Consider the following 16,831-nt stretch of genomic DNA (forward strand, 5'->3'; position numbering starts at 1 on the left):
TTTTTTCACTCAACATTGTTTTTGAGATTTAGCCATTTAGGTACAGGCCTTTTAACTGCTGTATACTAAATATTCCATTGTATGGATTACCACAAGTTACTTATCTATTCTCCCATTGGTGGGCATTTAGGTTTTTCCCAGTATTTTGCAGCAATGAACATATTTAAAAGATGTTCCTTTGTGCACGTGTAAATTTCTCTAGGGGTAAGTACTTGGAGGTGAAATTTGGGCATCTTAGGGTTAGTGCATCTTCTTCTAACTAGATATTGCCAAACTGCTCTCCAAAGTGATTGTACTAATTGATGCTCCTCCCAACAGTTGGAGAGCTGTTTTCAGTTCCAACAGCTTGGCTATTGCTAATGATCAACCTCACGGGCGATCAGTGCCATGTAAATTAAACACAACAATGAAACCCATTGTGTCCATCAGAAAGCAATAGTTTTTCTTGGTGATAATATCTAGTTTGGGCTACAAAGAGAAGAAATGGGAGCGCTCGTGCTGTGGGTGTGAATGTAACTGATAGCAGCCTTTTCGGAGGGCAGTTTGGGGAGTAGCTTACTTTCAAAATATAAAGTGGTATGTGTCCCTGAGCGCAACTTAGGTATGTTGGTTGTATGAAATTAACACTATGCAGCAGTTAAAAACTGTATGTACTGATATGGAAAGATCTCCAAGACATAATGTTAAGTAAAAAAAGCATATTGTAGAGCAATATGTACAATCTCGATGTAAAATAAAACCTTACAAAACCAAACTATATATGAAAATGCATAGAAGTGTCTGGAGGCTACATATGTAACTAGTGGCAGTGGTTACCTCTGGGGAGGGACAGGGGCTTGCAAGAAAGCAGTAAGGAAGGGGGCTCTTGATACTTTTTTCACCCAAAATAGTTAATCTGCTTGATTGTTTCGTAGTGTCAGTGTATTTTCATGAATGTTAACAAAATAAGTCAAATCAAAAAAGTTTCCAATTGATAAAACATAATTTTTCTCCCGCTGCAAGCACAGTAACGTGGTAGAAGCCACAGTCCTTTTTTGCTGCAACTGGTCAAGCTGCTATTTATAACTTTGTCCCCCACAGCCATTCTGTGCTCCCCCTTGGCCTTTAGCCAGCACCTCAGCTGTCATGGTGTCTCAGAAGTCTTCGACCTTGGAGGGCCCCTTTTGGGTGGGTGGGGTTGTGGTGGTTGGTCTAACGTTAACCTTTGCTGTGCCCTGACCGGCAGCACACAAGGAGGTGTGTTGGGAAACCCCTGGGGTCCTGCTCTTCTTCCTCTCTGCTCCTCGTGGAGCAGCAGCCCCGATTTCCCGTCCAGTCAGCATTAGTAGTACATCCATGGAAGGGGACCCCTCCCCAGGGCCTGTCTGAGAAGCCTATCGCTGTGGAGGGTCATGCCGGCTAGAGCCACCAACAAGGCCTGAGACCCAGGCGCAGGGCCCAAGCAGCCTGAACTGAGACCTCAGTCTCAGCACATCACTTATGCCTGTCTGGAGGGAGGGCATCAGAGGAGCCAGGGTCTCGAAGCATTTGCACCTACGCTGCTGTGGTGCTGAGGGAGGTGGCGGCCCAGGGGGCGGGATGTGGCCTTGTCCCTGGCTGCCCAGTTGCCTTGTTCCTGTCAGTTTCTGACTCTCTATCCTCTCTGACAATTCCCCAAGCTCCCCCATAGCTTTCTAATAAAACTGTTATGCTTAAATTAACTGAAGTTGGTTTCTGTTGTTTGTAACTAAGAACCCCGAATGTCATGCTTGCCAACACCATAGCCCACTTTTGTGCCTGTTTTCCTAGTCGTGTGAGATATCCCCAATGACCAAGTGTCAGGCGATTTCTGTTTACAGTGCAGTGGACCCATTATTGGCACCTCCTGCTGTGGTTCTAGAACAGTAGGCCTTGGTGACCACTACAGACAAAGCAGTCATTTTTGAGGGTAGGTTATTTGGTGTGTTCATCGAAGGTGCCACCCATCACACTGGACATCCTGGTTTCTGGACATGTTTCCTGGCTGTGGAATAAATAGCCTCCCATTTTGGTCACTGGTTTGGAGCAGGAACCACTTCATCTTGAGAGAGAGCACCTCAGCTGCCTGAGGTGGTCCCCACAGCTGGCACTACAGCTGAGCCATCATAAGGCTTTTCCTGGCTTTAGGGCATGACCTTCTCTCAACCCTCTGTTCCAGCTAGATCCTTCTTTGTTTGTGTCTGGACCTCTGACCTGAAATGTCCTTACTAGCCCTGTCAATGCTATCTGTTCTCTAAGAAGCCCTGTTCACATGCCAGTTCCTGAAAACAATATTTTCTGATACCCTTAGCCCCTCCCCTCTCTGAGTCCCATCCCTGTGAGTCCTCATGGTCAGGAGCTCTCTGTTTCCAATTCATTTCCATAGTCCTGACACTCAGTGCTGGGCTCAAAAGTGTTCAGCAGCATTTGCTGACAGGATGAATGAGTTCCTCCCCTAAGGTAGGCTCAGGGCAGGGGTTGTGTTCAGAGAACCCAGGAGGAGTTACAGGGACCTGGCCCAACCAGGTGCCTATGACCTGGCCTCAGCCCCTCCCCCACCCCCAGCCTCTGCAGGCCCCGGCCCGCTCCGCCTCCCCTACGTCCCCATCGGCCATCCTTTTCTCCTTTCACCCTCTGTCCCATTTTCTGTTTGTCCTGCTGAATCCCCAGTGTTTCAGAGGCTGTTCTCAAGCTCAGGGCCAGTGGCTAGGAAGTGGTGTTCATCTTGCAGTTGGAGAAATACATGGCAAACAGCCTCAGCACACCCCTCTTTGGCTTGAGTTGAACCTCTGACAAGCACGGGGCTGATAGGGTACTTGACCATCTGCCAGCGGGCCCCAGCCTCTGGCAGGGCCTATCATGGAGCAAGCCGGGTTCTGGGACCCTTGAGCAATGCTTTCAGCCTGCCTTGGCATTCAAATCTGCAGAATGGGACTTTGCTACAGGTTTCTGCTTACCCCTGCATGCCTCTTGTACTATTTCCACCCTCTGGGCTTCACTATCCCAAAGAGGGTGGTAGAATGTTAGGCTTTATAATCCCTTCCATTTGGATAAGATTTCCCCAGACCTGTTCGCATTCAGTGATGTCGTCAACCCCGGGAGGTGAACCATAAGGAAACCAAGGTTCGGAAAGGTGGTGGCAGTTCTGAAGGGAGAGCAAGAGTATGTGTGTGTGTGGTGGGGGAGGGCATCAGGGACGTCTTCTCTGCGCCTGTCCCAGTCCCAGTGTGGTGAGGAGCAGGTAGGGGTCTGGTCCTTAGTGTAAAAGTCCAGTCTGGCTCCAGCTCGACCCCTCTCAGGGGTGCTGGCCACAGGTACCCCAGGCTGCCAGCCTCCCAGCAGCTCACTGAGGGATCGGGGGTGCCCAGGCAAGAGGGCGCTAGGCATTTGGGTGGAAGAGGAGAAACAAGACCCAGATCATAGAGGAGTTCTTCCACAGAAGCTAAGGACTAGGAGACAGTAACTGCTAACAGAGTTAGAGGAATGCGGCCCAAGCAGGGCCTGGGAGCCAGCGTGAAGGAAGGTAGGGACTGAGCAACGAACACATGAAGACAAATGTCCAGGGACCTAGAGGAACCAAGCCCAAGGCACTGCTCAGCTCAGACCATGCTTGGATTCAGCAAACTCTGTGTTCAGAGCTGGGGATTCAGAGCTGACTAGTTTAGTTCAACAAATATTTATTGACCTTCTGCCCATGGTGTGTTGGACCAGGGCCTACAAGAGATGAATAAAGCTTAGTCCTTCCCTCAAAGAGCTCATAGTCTAGGGTGGGAAACAGATATGTAAAGAGAGGCTTGCAATCTTCTGTGCGAAGCACTGTGTGGAGGCAAACATGGGACGACTGGCAAGAATCACCCCATGGAGGCAAAGAGCCTTGCTGGCCGTGCTGGGTGGGGTGCCTTGGAGGCCTCCTGGATGAGACCGCTCCGAAAGCATGAGTAGGCATTAGGCAGATGAAGAAAGGAGGGAAGGAGGGTAGGATGAGCCCTTTCTAGCATTGTCTATCAGTGAGAGTGTCAATCGGTTTGTTTGAAGGGATCTTTAGTGAAATGTGTTAGCATTTAAAATCTGCACACTCTCTGACCCAGCAGTTCCACTCCTCCATGGAATTTCTCCTCGGTGAGCAAAAGCACGAGGTTGTTTGTACAAGGATATTTATTGTTGCATTGTCTGTAGTAGCAAGAGACTGGAAAGCATGTCAATGTCCATCACTAGGGGCCTGGTTAAATAAATTACGGTACAGCTATCAGATGCTTCACTAGACAGCCTTTAGCCAGCATGAGGCAGACCTGCAGCTATTGCAGTGTAAAGGTATCCAAAAACCAAGAAGTTACAAAAGTGAGTCATAGAATAGTGGGTACAGTTACCATGCATGTTTCACAAGAGATACATGCACATCAGTGCTTACCTGGACACAGAATGTCTCTGGAAAGATAAAAAAGAAACAGGTGCTGAGCTCAGGGGTGAGAAGGAGCCCCACCCTTTACTATATGCCCTTTTGTCCCTTTGGAGTTTTTGTTAATTTGTTTTTTTTTTAACCATGTGAATACATGACCAATAGGGAGGGAGAAAAAAGAGGGAGGGAGGCAGGAGGGCAGAGACCTCTGGCAAAGGGAACCAAATGAACAAAGGCGGGGGCGGGGGGAGGGTATGAAATAGCGTGGTGTGTGTGCACGGCCCCCTGAGAACCAGAAACTTCAGCCCAAGCAAGCCTTATAGAGAGAAGAGGAACCACAAGTTCAGCTGAGGACATGGTGTGGGGCTGGAGGGTGGCCCAGCACCTAGAGGAGGTCCACTAACATCTCAGGTATGTAAAAGACATCTCCAGATTGTATATGTGTACAACAGAGGAACTATCAGGAAATCTGCCTCAACCATCACGTTAGCTAACAGCGATAGGATTATGGGTAATTTTAATTTTCTTTCCCTTTCGAGGGCATTTCTCAAATTCTCTTCAACAAGCAAGTGATCAGAGCAAAAAGAGAAACACAAAATTGGAATGTTACTGGGACACTGACTCAAGCCTCTGAAGACCGGCTCTTCCTGAGGGAAGCCAGGCAGGCCATGGGCAGCTGCCCTTGCCCTTCGGTGACGTGAGCTAGTGGGGAGACCAGGGCATTTGGAGTCAGGCCTGTGTCAGAAACAGTTTTCATGCTAATTCACTGTGAGTGATGAGCAAGGCACACACCCTTTCTCAGCTTCAGTTTGCTTATTTATAAAATGGGACAAAAGAATCCCTATTTCATAGGGTGGCTGGAATGAGCAAAGGAAATGACAGGTGGACAGAATGCGCTATATGAGCCTAGGGGGATGGTTGTTGTTGGTTCTTGTCATTGCTCCTGGCTCTTTCTTCTGAGCTGGAGCAGCAGGAGCCTGGGACTCAGAAGAAAAACCACTACTCCCTGGGTAGAAAGAATCCCCCCACACACATCGTTCTCTCTTCAGTGACTGAGCAAGGCCGACTCCAGATGCTTGGTCCCGGTCTGGAGAAAAATACTTAGCAGGAGTCCAACATTCCCTTTGGAAGCAGAGTGAGGCGAGATGGGGAGGAGGAGGAAGTAAAATGTTTGCTATTTTTTTTCTGTGCAATTGACTCTGCCGGCCGAGGCCCTTTGCTCGCTGCTGTCTGTATGCACAGATGGCGGGTGAGCCCCTCTCGTGAAGGGCTTGGCTTCCTGTCGAGCGTGCCCACCCCATCCAGGCCCACTGAGGAATGTGGGCTGGTCCCGGCTGGATGGGCTCTGTGTCTGCCCAGGCCCCTCCCTGAGCCCTGGCCTGACCCCTCCTCAGGCCTGGATGAAGGAGCTTCTGTGTCCTGGGGCCCCGCCTGATTAGGCATGCCTGCTGCACTGACTCCTCCCTTGCAGGCTGGGCACCAGGAAAGAAAAGCTCGAGGCTTGCCCAGAGTCCTCCCGGCTAAGCGAGTGGAGTTCCTCTGGGTCTGTGGGAGTCGGAAGTTCCCACTGGTCTCTTTGTTCCTAAGTGAAGGGGCCCCAGAGTGACAGGTTCAGGCCAGCGAGGGGTGGGGGCTTCTCTAGGGTGTTCAGTGAAAGCCTAGACCATATACGTTCAGATCCGATGAACCCCCAATCTTGGTCCCATGTGGGTTCTGCAGAGGTGAAACTTGTGCGTTGGCTGCATGCAGGCAGAGGTGGTGAGGCCCGTGGTCCCCAAAGAAGTGTATCATTAGAGAGTTAAAGTGTATCTTCCTCCTCAATCCTGGATGGAGGGTTGGGGGTCTTTGTCTTTTCTGTGTTTTTCTCTTCTCTGCATTCAAAGACTACTTGTTCGCTCTGGGACTTGAGTGAGTCACTTGACACCTCTGGGCCTCAGTTTTCTCATCAGTAAAATGGGGACAATAACCTCATGGAACTGCTGTGAAGAGGACATGAGGGACTAGCGCAGTGTCCATATGTGAGACCCTCTACAAGTGGCATCTCCTTCCTATATTTACTAAGCGCTTCCTTTTCTGGAGCACTGAGGAATGCAGGAGAGACCAAGACGGTCTCTGCCATCAAGCAGTTTCAGGGGTTCAAGTCCCGTTGGCCGCTAGCCCTGGCTTAACCTTGAGCCCTGCTTCTAACCAGGGGATTCTGGCCTGTCCCCAAGACTCTGGCATTGTTCAGGTCCTGTTAGATGCCCGAAGCCAGGCTTCCTCCAGCCTCAGCCCAGCAGCTGGAGCCCACAGCTTGGAGACAGTCCTCCCTGGGCAGCCTGCCAACCTGCTACCAAATACTTCCAGAAGTATATCGTGCAATTTTCACAACAGCTCTGCAAAGGAGCTGCGCTGATCACTAGTCTCAAAGATTCCTGCTTTCAGGTCCTGGGTCTGCATTTCGCTTACTCTGTGATCTTGGGCAAGTGCCTTAACCTGTCTGTGCCTCAGTTTTCTCACAAGTAAAATGGGAATACAATAATAGTAGCTCCCTTTGAGGGGCAGTTAAAGTGCTGAGAGCAATGTCTGATGCATATTAAGCTTTTAATATTTGTTAACTGCTATCCTTAGGAAACTAAGGCTCAAGAGGGAAAATGACCTGCTCAAGGTCACACAACTAGGAGGTGGCAGAGCTGGGGCTGGTACCCCAGGCTTTCTGACAGTAACTAATCTGCCACCCTTTGTTTCCTACCCTTTAGATTTCTGGATTCTATACCTGGATTTCCTATGCCAGGCCTCTGCCAGCTAGTCAGGACGCTGTCTATTGGATTTCCCATGCGGACTTGTTGACAGGGCCATTGCAAGCACCCATTGCCTCTCAGGCAGGCCTCCCACTGGGCTCCGATAATTTGGTTTATCATCAGGCCCTGCTTCACTCCACACTTTAAATAATAAAATTAACCATGCTACTAGGACACTGTGCTTGCACTTTAAAATATATATAAATATTAAAGTATATAAAAAATAAGTACTCGGTCATTATAGTAGCCCTATGAGGTAGATGCTATCGTCACTCCCATTTTCCATGTGAGAAAACCAAGGCACAGAGAGATCAAGTGACTTGCTTGAGGTCTCACATCTATAAGTAGTAGAGCCAGAAATCAAACCCAGGCAGGCTGGCTCCAGAATCGCTGCTCTTAACCATTCTGCTCTGGAGGGAAGAGTTTTGGAAACTGGCTCATCCAGGGAGCCCCATACCACTGCAATGAATCCAGACCCCATGGGAGCACAAGCCAGTTAGATTTGTTCACAGCTGAATCTTCAGTGGCTATAGCACAGTGCCTGGCACATGGTAGACGCTTAATAAATCGTTGTTGAATGAGTGAATGGATGAAACTAACATAGGATGGTGGTCATGGGGAGTGAGAGAAGAGACAGATTCAAGAGATAAGAGGGAAAACTGACCAGATTAGGAAACTGATCCAACTGGGGGGTATGAGGAAGTCTTGGATGACTCCCAAAATTTAGGCTTTTGGGTGACTGGATGATGAGGTCATTTACTGAGATAGGAACCCTATAGGAGGGACAGAATGCAGGCGTGGGGAGAGTGGCATTGATGAATTTGGTTTAGGATGTCAAGTTTGAGGTGCCTTTGAGACATGCCAGGGGATGTCCAGGAGGCTGTTAGATGCAAGGCTCTGAGCTTAGAAGAGGGATTTGGGCCTCCAGCATAGCCCCCTGCCATTGCCCCACCCCCTTCAATCACACTCTAAGCCTCTGGCCTAGCGGCCTTTACTCTTCCTACTGGGAAGGAAAGGAAGGAATCTTTGATGGTGGGAATGGGGGGGGGTGCTTTTCTAAACCAAACAAACGTATACACAGTGCCTGCTTGTTGAGGATCAGCTTGCCTGGCTCTGGGCACATGTAGGCTGGCTTCCAGGGTGGACCCCCCTCCTACCACCCGCCGGCCCCTGCCGCCTGCTCCCTGCCAAGGTGAGCTCTGACAGGGCGACTTGTCATCTTTTCAACACCTCATTTTTCCCTCCTTACTCACTGCACGGGGAGAGGTCCTTCCTGTTTGCACACCTCAGGGGCTAGGCCAGGAGGAGGAACAAAAACAGCCTTCATGGTGCATGGGGAGGGGAGGGTAAAGGGAGAGGACTGGGGGAGAGGAAGAGAGGGAAGACATGGAGGGGAGCAGGAGGGGGAAAAGGAGAAGGTTACAGATCCGGCTCCTGCCTCCTCTCAGCCAGCCCATCACACACAACACACACACACACGCACACGCACACGCACACACACTGCTCTCATAGAGTCCTGGCACTGGGGAGGCTCATCCCCAGGTCACCCAAGGAGGTCAGGACAAGCTGGCTTTAGAAACTAGCTATCCTCTCTTTCCTATCTCCAGCCCAGGCTTGGGCCTACAGTTGCCCAACTCAGAACCACCTTCTCCATCTCCACCCCCAGCCCCCGCCACACCCCCCTATCTCTGGGTGTCCAGCTCAGTGGGTCTGCACACCCGGCCCCAGGCCCAGGGCTCCTGTACCCCTGTCCCCGCTCCCTGCAGGAGCCCCTCCTAGGAGCCCCGCCCCCGTGGCGGCCAACCCGCAGGTAATCCCCTCCCCCTTCCTGCCCCCGCAGCTCCAGCCCCTTCCAATTAGCCCAGCCTCCGAGCCCCTCCGCTGGGAACGGCCGCCCCCCTCCCGCTCCCTCCCCCACTCTGCTCCCACGTGGGGAGCCCCGCTCCCAGGCCAGGCCGCCCCATTCAAGGCGCCCTCCTCCATTGTCCCCGCCTGCCACTCACGCAGGCCATTAGCATTTCTAAAGCCCACTTCTCTTGGTCGCCGCTTTGGCTCAGCCTGGGCAGAGGAACTTAGCCCTATAGAACAACTAACAATTCCAACTAACCTTCAAGAGCACTTTGGAGTATATAATTCACGTTCCTATATAGCCGTTTCATTTGCTTCTCACAACAGCCCTTAGCGGTGGGATACTGACATCCTGAGAAGTTCGGTGATTTGCCCAAGGTCACAAAGTAATTTCTAAAGCCAAGATTTCAACTCAGGTTTGTCTGATGCCAGAGGCCACATTCTTTCCACTACACCACCTTGCCTCTATGTGAGGCTGAGCTTGCTTCTGCTTGGCTGGGCTTTCTTAAAAGGTGGGCATGGCGGCTTGATGCTCCTGGGGAATGGTTGCTGGAATCAGCCTGCAGAGGAGGTCCTGGATGGTTTACCCACTGCTGCTAACCCAGGGATTCCTAGGTGGTGCCTCCAGGCCACTGCCTGAGGAACACAGCCGTAAATGCGGCATGAAGCAGTGGTTAAAGGCTCCGGAGCCAGGTGCCAGGTTCAGATTCTTAGATAAGTGACTTTACACCTCAGTGATCTCTTCTATACAATGAGGAGGATAATAATGGTACCTAGCTCATAAGGTTGTAGTGAGCATTAGTGAGTTAACATGAGTAAAGGATGTAGAATAGTTGCCTGGACAGCACTATAGGAGCCTGGTAGCATTATTATGTGCTCATCCACAGTTCTTCTGATGTCAGGAGCAACATGATGTGATCAGAGAATAGCTTTATTATCAGATAGCCTAGGATTCAAACCCTGGCTCTACCATTTACTAGCCATATGACTTTGGATCAATGACTTACTCTCTCTGGCCTTCAGCAATAAAATGGAGATAATCATGGTTCTCACTTTCCAGAGTTGTTATGAACATTAAGATTTACCCACGGGTTTTCCCAAAAGGTAGAATGCCATAGACACTCCATGCTTTAAAAATTATTATTAATAATTCTGTTCAAGACCCTATTTAAGATCTTTAAATCCTTTGCCTCTTCCTGCCTCCCCTCTGACTCAGGGAATGCCTGTCATCCCTCCTGGCTCCAGTTGCTTCCTAGTGTCTGGTCTACCCCTGGGACCACAGTGGACAAGGCATTTCCTGAGCCTCCCCATGGACACTGAACATGCTGAAGATAGCCAGAGGCCACCAGGAGTCTTCACGTTTGCACCCTTGTTTGCTATGGCATCAGGGCCTCCCTCACACCCATTCTGGGACACAGTAGCACAGGGCAGGCTCCTTTCAGTCCCACCTTGAAGATGGGGATGCTGAGGCTCAGAGACGGGAAGAGACTTGCCTACAGCTCCCATGGCCAGGAGCTGAGACCAAGTCTTGAAACAATGCTCTCAGGGGTAACGCACAACACCCCTTTTTCTGTGTTCTGGTACCCACTTGCAAGATTTTACCCCTCTAGACACTTCTGCTGGCCTAGTCCACCCCCATAAACAAAATCTTGAATCATCACAGAAAAATCATTTCATGAACTGGAAGCAGAACACCTATTTTAAGCCTACAGACATTTGACCTTGGTGATAAGAAGGTCACTTTAATACTAACTTTAAACAGGTTATATTTTCTTTAAAATAATCTTTTTAATAGGCCAACATTGTTCCAATTGGGTTATAACTAGCCCAAACCACTTGGAAACGCTCTTGTCTCCTCAACTCTCAGGATCAGAACCATAGTAAAAGGGCTTCTCTAGAAGCTCTAGGGTTTCAGTTTCAGCCAGTGACTCTGGGTGGGGTGGGAAGGCAGGGGCATGTGGGCTGTGGATTACACAATTTCCAAGGGCGTGTGTAGTTGGTAAAAGCATATTTGATATACCTAGTTTCCCCCTGTGGTCCTCCATAAAGTCAAGCTTGTACTAAAACCTTTTGGATTGGTGTGGGATACGTAGAACATGGAGGGGGACGTACACGAGAAACATTGAGCTGGCCAGGTTTTCTAGAAGGGCAAAGCCTGATCACCCACTATGCCGCTGAGCTCACCTCTGCTCAGATTGCTCCTGTGATTGGAAAGATGACCAGACTCTATTTGCACAAACTTACGAGTCTGTCTGTGATAGCCCAAGGCCAAGTCCACTGGTCATGAGGAATAAAGGGCCAAGCACCAGGTAACCAGAGATATTTCTAGAAGAGGCAGAAGAGGCCACAGTTGTAGGTTCTGGAGAAAGGGAGCTCTACCGGTGCTCACCAATTACTGGACTCCGTTCTTACCGATAACTAGATACCATGGACGGGTAGGGGGACAGGCGGGGTGTGGGAGTAGAACGTTCCAGCTAGACGGGTCTTTAGGCAAATCCTCTCATTGTAGTATCCAGAGAAAGTGAAGGGGTTACTCAAGCTCACCAGTGACTTGGCATCAACACCAAGAGGAAAACCCGGGTCTCTGAACCCCCAAGTTGGCATCCTTTCTGCCCCACCCAGTGCGCCATCCTCCTCTCCTCCCTGGGTTACTTTAGTTACGTCTGTCCCCAGGGTTCCTCAGGCCCACAGTCTGCCTCTAAATTTATGCTGTTCAGTTTGGTAGTGCCCAGGTTGGATGTGCTAGAAGCATAAAATACACACTGAATTTGGAAGACTGAGTGTGGATAAAGAAAGTGAAAGATCTCATTAATAATTCTTATATTAATTACATGTTGAAATCATAATATTTTGGATATGAGTGAAATAAAAGACATCATTAAAATTCATTTCACTTCTTTAGTTTTACTTTTTTAACCTAGCTACTAGAACATTCCATACATGGCTGGCATTATATTTCTATCAGACAGTAATGTGCTAAATCTCCAGCAGCAATAACCATCCTGTCAGTTCTGAAGAGATACCTGGACAGGGCAGGATTGATAATGGAGGAAGGTCCCAGCAGATAGCGAGGAGCCAGGGCCCAGACTGGCGGGCAGGAAGGTCAGCGAGCCCCGAGTCAGGAGCTGGGCCAGAGTCTGGCAGGTGGGTGATATCTGGGAAGGAGACTCTGATAGGTAGCTCACGGAGACAGAGCCACAAGGCATGGGGTTGGGAGGCCTGACGGCAATCCTGGGGAGCCTGGGACGATGGGGAGAGGGCAGCAGTCCTGGAGGGCAGTGATCATATGCTTAAGGGCCTGATCTCTACACTGGGCTGAATTCCAGTTCTGCCACGTGCTAGCTCTGTGACCTTGGACAAGTTACGTAACCTCTCTGTGCATCGGGTTCCTCTTCTGTAAAATGAGAGTAATGCTGAGAGTTCCTATGTCACAGGATATATGTAAGGCCCTTGGAACAGTGCCTGGCATATAGTAACTACTCAAAAGGTGTTAGTCGTCATTACGATCATTACTCATCAGGGAAGCAAGCCAGGATTGCTTGGCTTGACACTCTTATGGTGTCCTTCTGCAGTCCTAGGATGGGCCCAGGCCGATGGGCTAGGAGGCTAGCTGTTGGATCTGGGGAACAAGGCAGAGGCACACGTTGGTGTGAGACCAGCCGTGGATGATGTTGACCCCCAAACCAGGAGTCCAGGTGAAGTTTCACCTGAGATTGGGGGTCCACCCTAGGGGTCAGGGTGGTGGCTCTGTGGCCACAGCGACGGGCATAGGAGGATGCAGGCCCAGGAAACCAGGCAGCTCAGCCCAACTCGGGTCCCCACTGCTCTTTCTGGGACCATCCTTAGATGTGAGAGGCTTTGTCCCAGCCCTGCCATGCACAGGGATTCTGGGCTTTGGCTCTGCGAGGGAAAAATCACACAGAAACATATAAATCCCTCTGTCTGTAGCTCAAATAGCAAGACCCAGCTCTTGCTGCTAAGCAAGAAGGAGCACTTGACTGCTCCAAAAGCTGTCGTTTCTGCTTGTGCTCGTCTGTGGGCTTAGAGAGCACGGTCTAGGCAGACACAACACTCCATTGGTATTCTCAGTCATGCCCAGGAGTTGAGCTCTTCTTTCCACTGATAATGGGGTTGCAGCCTGGGTCTGGCCCTGCAGATAGCTGAATCCTTGAAAGTGGGTCCTGCTCCCCTCCCTCCCCCCCCCGCCCCCCCACCTCTACTCTGTTTGAGGCCCTGCTGAGAGGAAAGCACAAGTGTCAATAGTAGACTTGGAACAAAAAGGATTTAGGAAATACTTTTTAATATCTGGCCTAATCCAGCGAGGCGTGAGGCACTGGAATAAGAGACCCAGTGAGGCTGGGATGATCCAGTCTGAGGAAGGGAGTGATTTCTGGTTCCCCCATGGCTGATATTTCCCCTCAACTTCAGAAGTGGGAAAGAAGCCTTGCCCATCTGGTTGGAATTTACAGCAAGAAAAAAGAGAGATGGAGAGGGAGGGAGAAAGGGAGAGAGAGAGAGGAAGAGAGAGAGGAATGAGGAGGATGTTTGTGTGTATGTGTGTGAGAGAGAGAGGGAGAGAGGGAGAGAGAGAGGAGGGTGCGAGTACAAGAGCATGGAAAGAGAATCTAATCTCCTTGGCCAACATCTCCCCAAACCTGTTCCTTAGCATTGATCTTTGGCAGCATTGGCCCTGACACCAACACGGGAGTTTTCAAAAGCCCCCTGGGGACAGTGGGTCATGGGTTGCTAGTCTTAAGAGTGAGGCTAGGCCAGCTCCCTAAGCCCAAGTAGCAGAGCAACCATCACCAGATGCTTCTGGAAACAGTGTATGTGTGTGCACACACCAAGTGTGTGTACACGTGCATGGGCACGTGTGTGTTGTGTGGGGGGCTATCTACGGCCAAGCTCTGCCAGGAGCGCAGAGGGCACCCAGAGACAGCCTCACCTAGCCTCAGGTGGGCACGGATGGAGATGAGGGCTGGGGCAGACCTGCCCAGGAGGCAGGCAAGTCTGAGAGGAGGGGGAGCTGGGCAGAGACGGTGACAGGGCTGGAGACAAGACTCTCTTGCCCAGGGGAAGGCCTAGCCAGTGGCAGGCTGGAAGCTCTGTTGCCAGAGACAAGGCCACTGGCCCTGTCACTTGAGCTGGGTGTTCACCATTTGACCACACTGCCCACAACCCACTATGGGTGTTTGAGGCTGGCTTGGGCAATGGGGGGTTGAGGGGCGGCAGGCACTAGTATAAACTTCCTCATGGAGGACCATGGTCACCAAGCAAATCCAGAGAGACCTTTCAGACTTCACCGAGAGCCCATGAAAGAGTAACCCCAGACCCTCGGTTGGAGCTGGGGCCAGACAGACTGAGAGGGCTGGGGCGTCTGCTTTCCTAGAAAATCAGAGAACACTGAGAAAGGGGAGCAGCATGAAACGAAGGGAGCATTGGACAGTCAGGAGGCCTCTGATCTAGACTTAGTCCAGAGTCTGGTCTGCTGCGCCATCCTGAGCAATGTCTTCCCCTCTCTGGACCACAGAGCCTCGATCTCTGAGAGGGCCACTCGCCATGATGGCAAATGCCAGCCCTGATTAAGTCAGGACTCAGCAAATCAAGATATAGAGATTCTAATCATGTCTGCAGACATCTTTGAAACTTTTCCATCTGCAACTCAGTGGGACTTCCCAGAGCAATCATCCTTCTAGGCACACCCCCTCCCCCCAACAACTGCCCAACCCCAGATAGGAATCTTCATAAACTTGTCTTTAGGAGAAAGGGCAAGCTGCTTCCCACCTCTCCCATCTCACATGCACCTCTGGAAGTCCTTCCTGTATCTCTCTTTCATCCCTTCTTTATACTAGGGTTCTCCCGAAAGTAGTGTCTCTAGGGTCCCATTTTTAATTTCTTTTGTTTCCCCCAACCAAGGAGAGGAAGAATCTGACTGCACATCTGTTTGGAATTTGGGGGTGGGGGTAGGGAAATGAAGCAGCCCGCTTCTCCTGCACTCCATGAGTTCCAGGGTGGGGAGAACGGTGAGAGCCAGGGCCTCCCCCTCCCGCCCCCCATGGTCCTTGTCAACTGCCTTCTCGGCCTTTCTCATCACCGAGACAAACAAACAATCAGGAGGCAGACCTGAAACCTTGTGTGGAGACGGCAAACAGCGTGGCCGGGCTCCGGCCTTAATGGGCCCCAGCCCTGGCCTGTCTGCTCCCGCCCTGCCTGCCTCCAATGTGTTTCTGATTTGTACTGAGCTCGCGGCTCTGCCACGCTGAATGTGGCAGCTGCCTCAGCCCCGCCTCTCAGGGATCCAGGGGTGGGAAGGTTGGGAGAAGCCAGCTTGGTGTAGAGGCCGCGGCAGGAACTTCTGAGACATATACACAGACGTGGCTGGGGGAAGGGATGGGAGGAGGGATGGATTTCATCTGGCTATAAACAAACATGCTTCTCATTTAGGGACCCAGGGGTGCCAGTCACCAGATCCCACTTACCCATTTTCCAGGGGAGCAGGCAGAACTAGGATTGGAGCACGGATGCTTAGGGACTAAAGTAGACTCTTTTCGACTCCCAAAAGGTGGTAGGGATTTTCTGAGGATGGGAAAGGCAGAGGTGAGTGTGAAGAAAATGAAATTCCTGGAAGTCTTGAATCCAGCAAACGCATAGGGTATGGAGATAAGATGTTTGGTTTCTGCAAAATAACCAAGCAGAAGGGGCCAGAGAAGGCAATGTTTCTGACCCTCCCTACCCCAAATCCTAGAATGGGAGAATTTTGGATGTCATGGGGTCATTTCCTACACACCCTACTTGCTCCAGGGAACAAATGTTTATCAAAATGTGGTCCCTGGCCCTGGATGGCTTGGCCCCGGGGCCACCAAGTTGGGGTGGGGGGCAGATATCCTGTCATTTTTCTCATTTGTCTTGCACACCTACCCTTACATTCACATGGGTGACTTCTTGAGCACCTGGGAAAACACCCTGGCACATTTTCCTTTGCACTTTCATCCCGGCCCTCTGCTTTAAGATAATACCTACACGTTCTTCAATGCCAAGGGTACTAGCTAAGGAGAAAGAAGTTGGCCACTTTTTGGCTAAAGTAGTTATCCCAATTCATCTGCTAAAATCAGCTTCCTTTTTCATTCCCCTACATCTTTCCCAGGCCTTTAAGCCACTGCTTCCCATCTCAGAGATGGCTTTATCACTGGAATTTGGGCTAAGATTGTGGTCAGGGTCAGAGTTGAATGGAAACAACTGGCTTCACTCTGTAGGCCTATCTAACAGAGGTGCGTGGAGACATCCCTTTGGCTCTGACCCTGACAGCTGTCCAACCGCTGCTCTCCCAGCCTGGACACAGCCTGGAGATTGAACTGCTGGGAAGCTAGGCCCATTGGGTAGTGGGGTGCTTGGCCAGCTGGGCAAGAAGGTGAGAGGCCGCAGAGAACCTCGGGTTCTGCCCACGGAGGAGAGTTCAGCGAGCCGACGGGGCCAGCCTGGGCCGCTGAGATGAGGGCTTGTCCCGTCTTTGTAGCCTCCCTTCCAGACCCCCATTCATGGGAGCGTGGAAGGGTGGGGGAGCAGAATGTCCTCAGGAAAGCAGCCCCTGGGACCCTGTGGCTTTGTGGCTATTTATTCCTCCTCTTGCTTTTTCTCAAGCCCTAAACATTTCTCACAGTGTCTAGCCAGCTCTAGTTATGCAAGCAGAATTGTGTATTAACAAGAAAAATATCCATCAGTGGTGTGTGGAATCCAAGGGCCTTTGTCCCCCAAGCCACCCAGTACTTCCCCTCTAGCTGTAATGCCAGGCCCTGCTGTGAGTTGGGGGGAT

This window comes from Hippopotamus amphibius, chromosome X (genome assembly GCF_030028045.1).
Source record: "Hippopotamus amphibius kiboko isolate mHipAmp2 chromosome X, mHipAmp2.hap2, whole genome shotgun sequence".
In the NCBI taxonomy this organism is placed as follows: Eukaryota; Metazoa; Chordata; class Mammalia; order Artiodactyla; family Hippopotamidae; genus Hippopotamus; species Hippopotamus amphibius.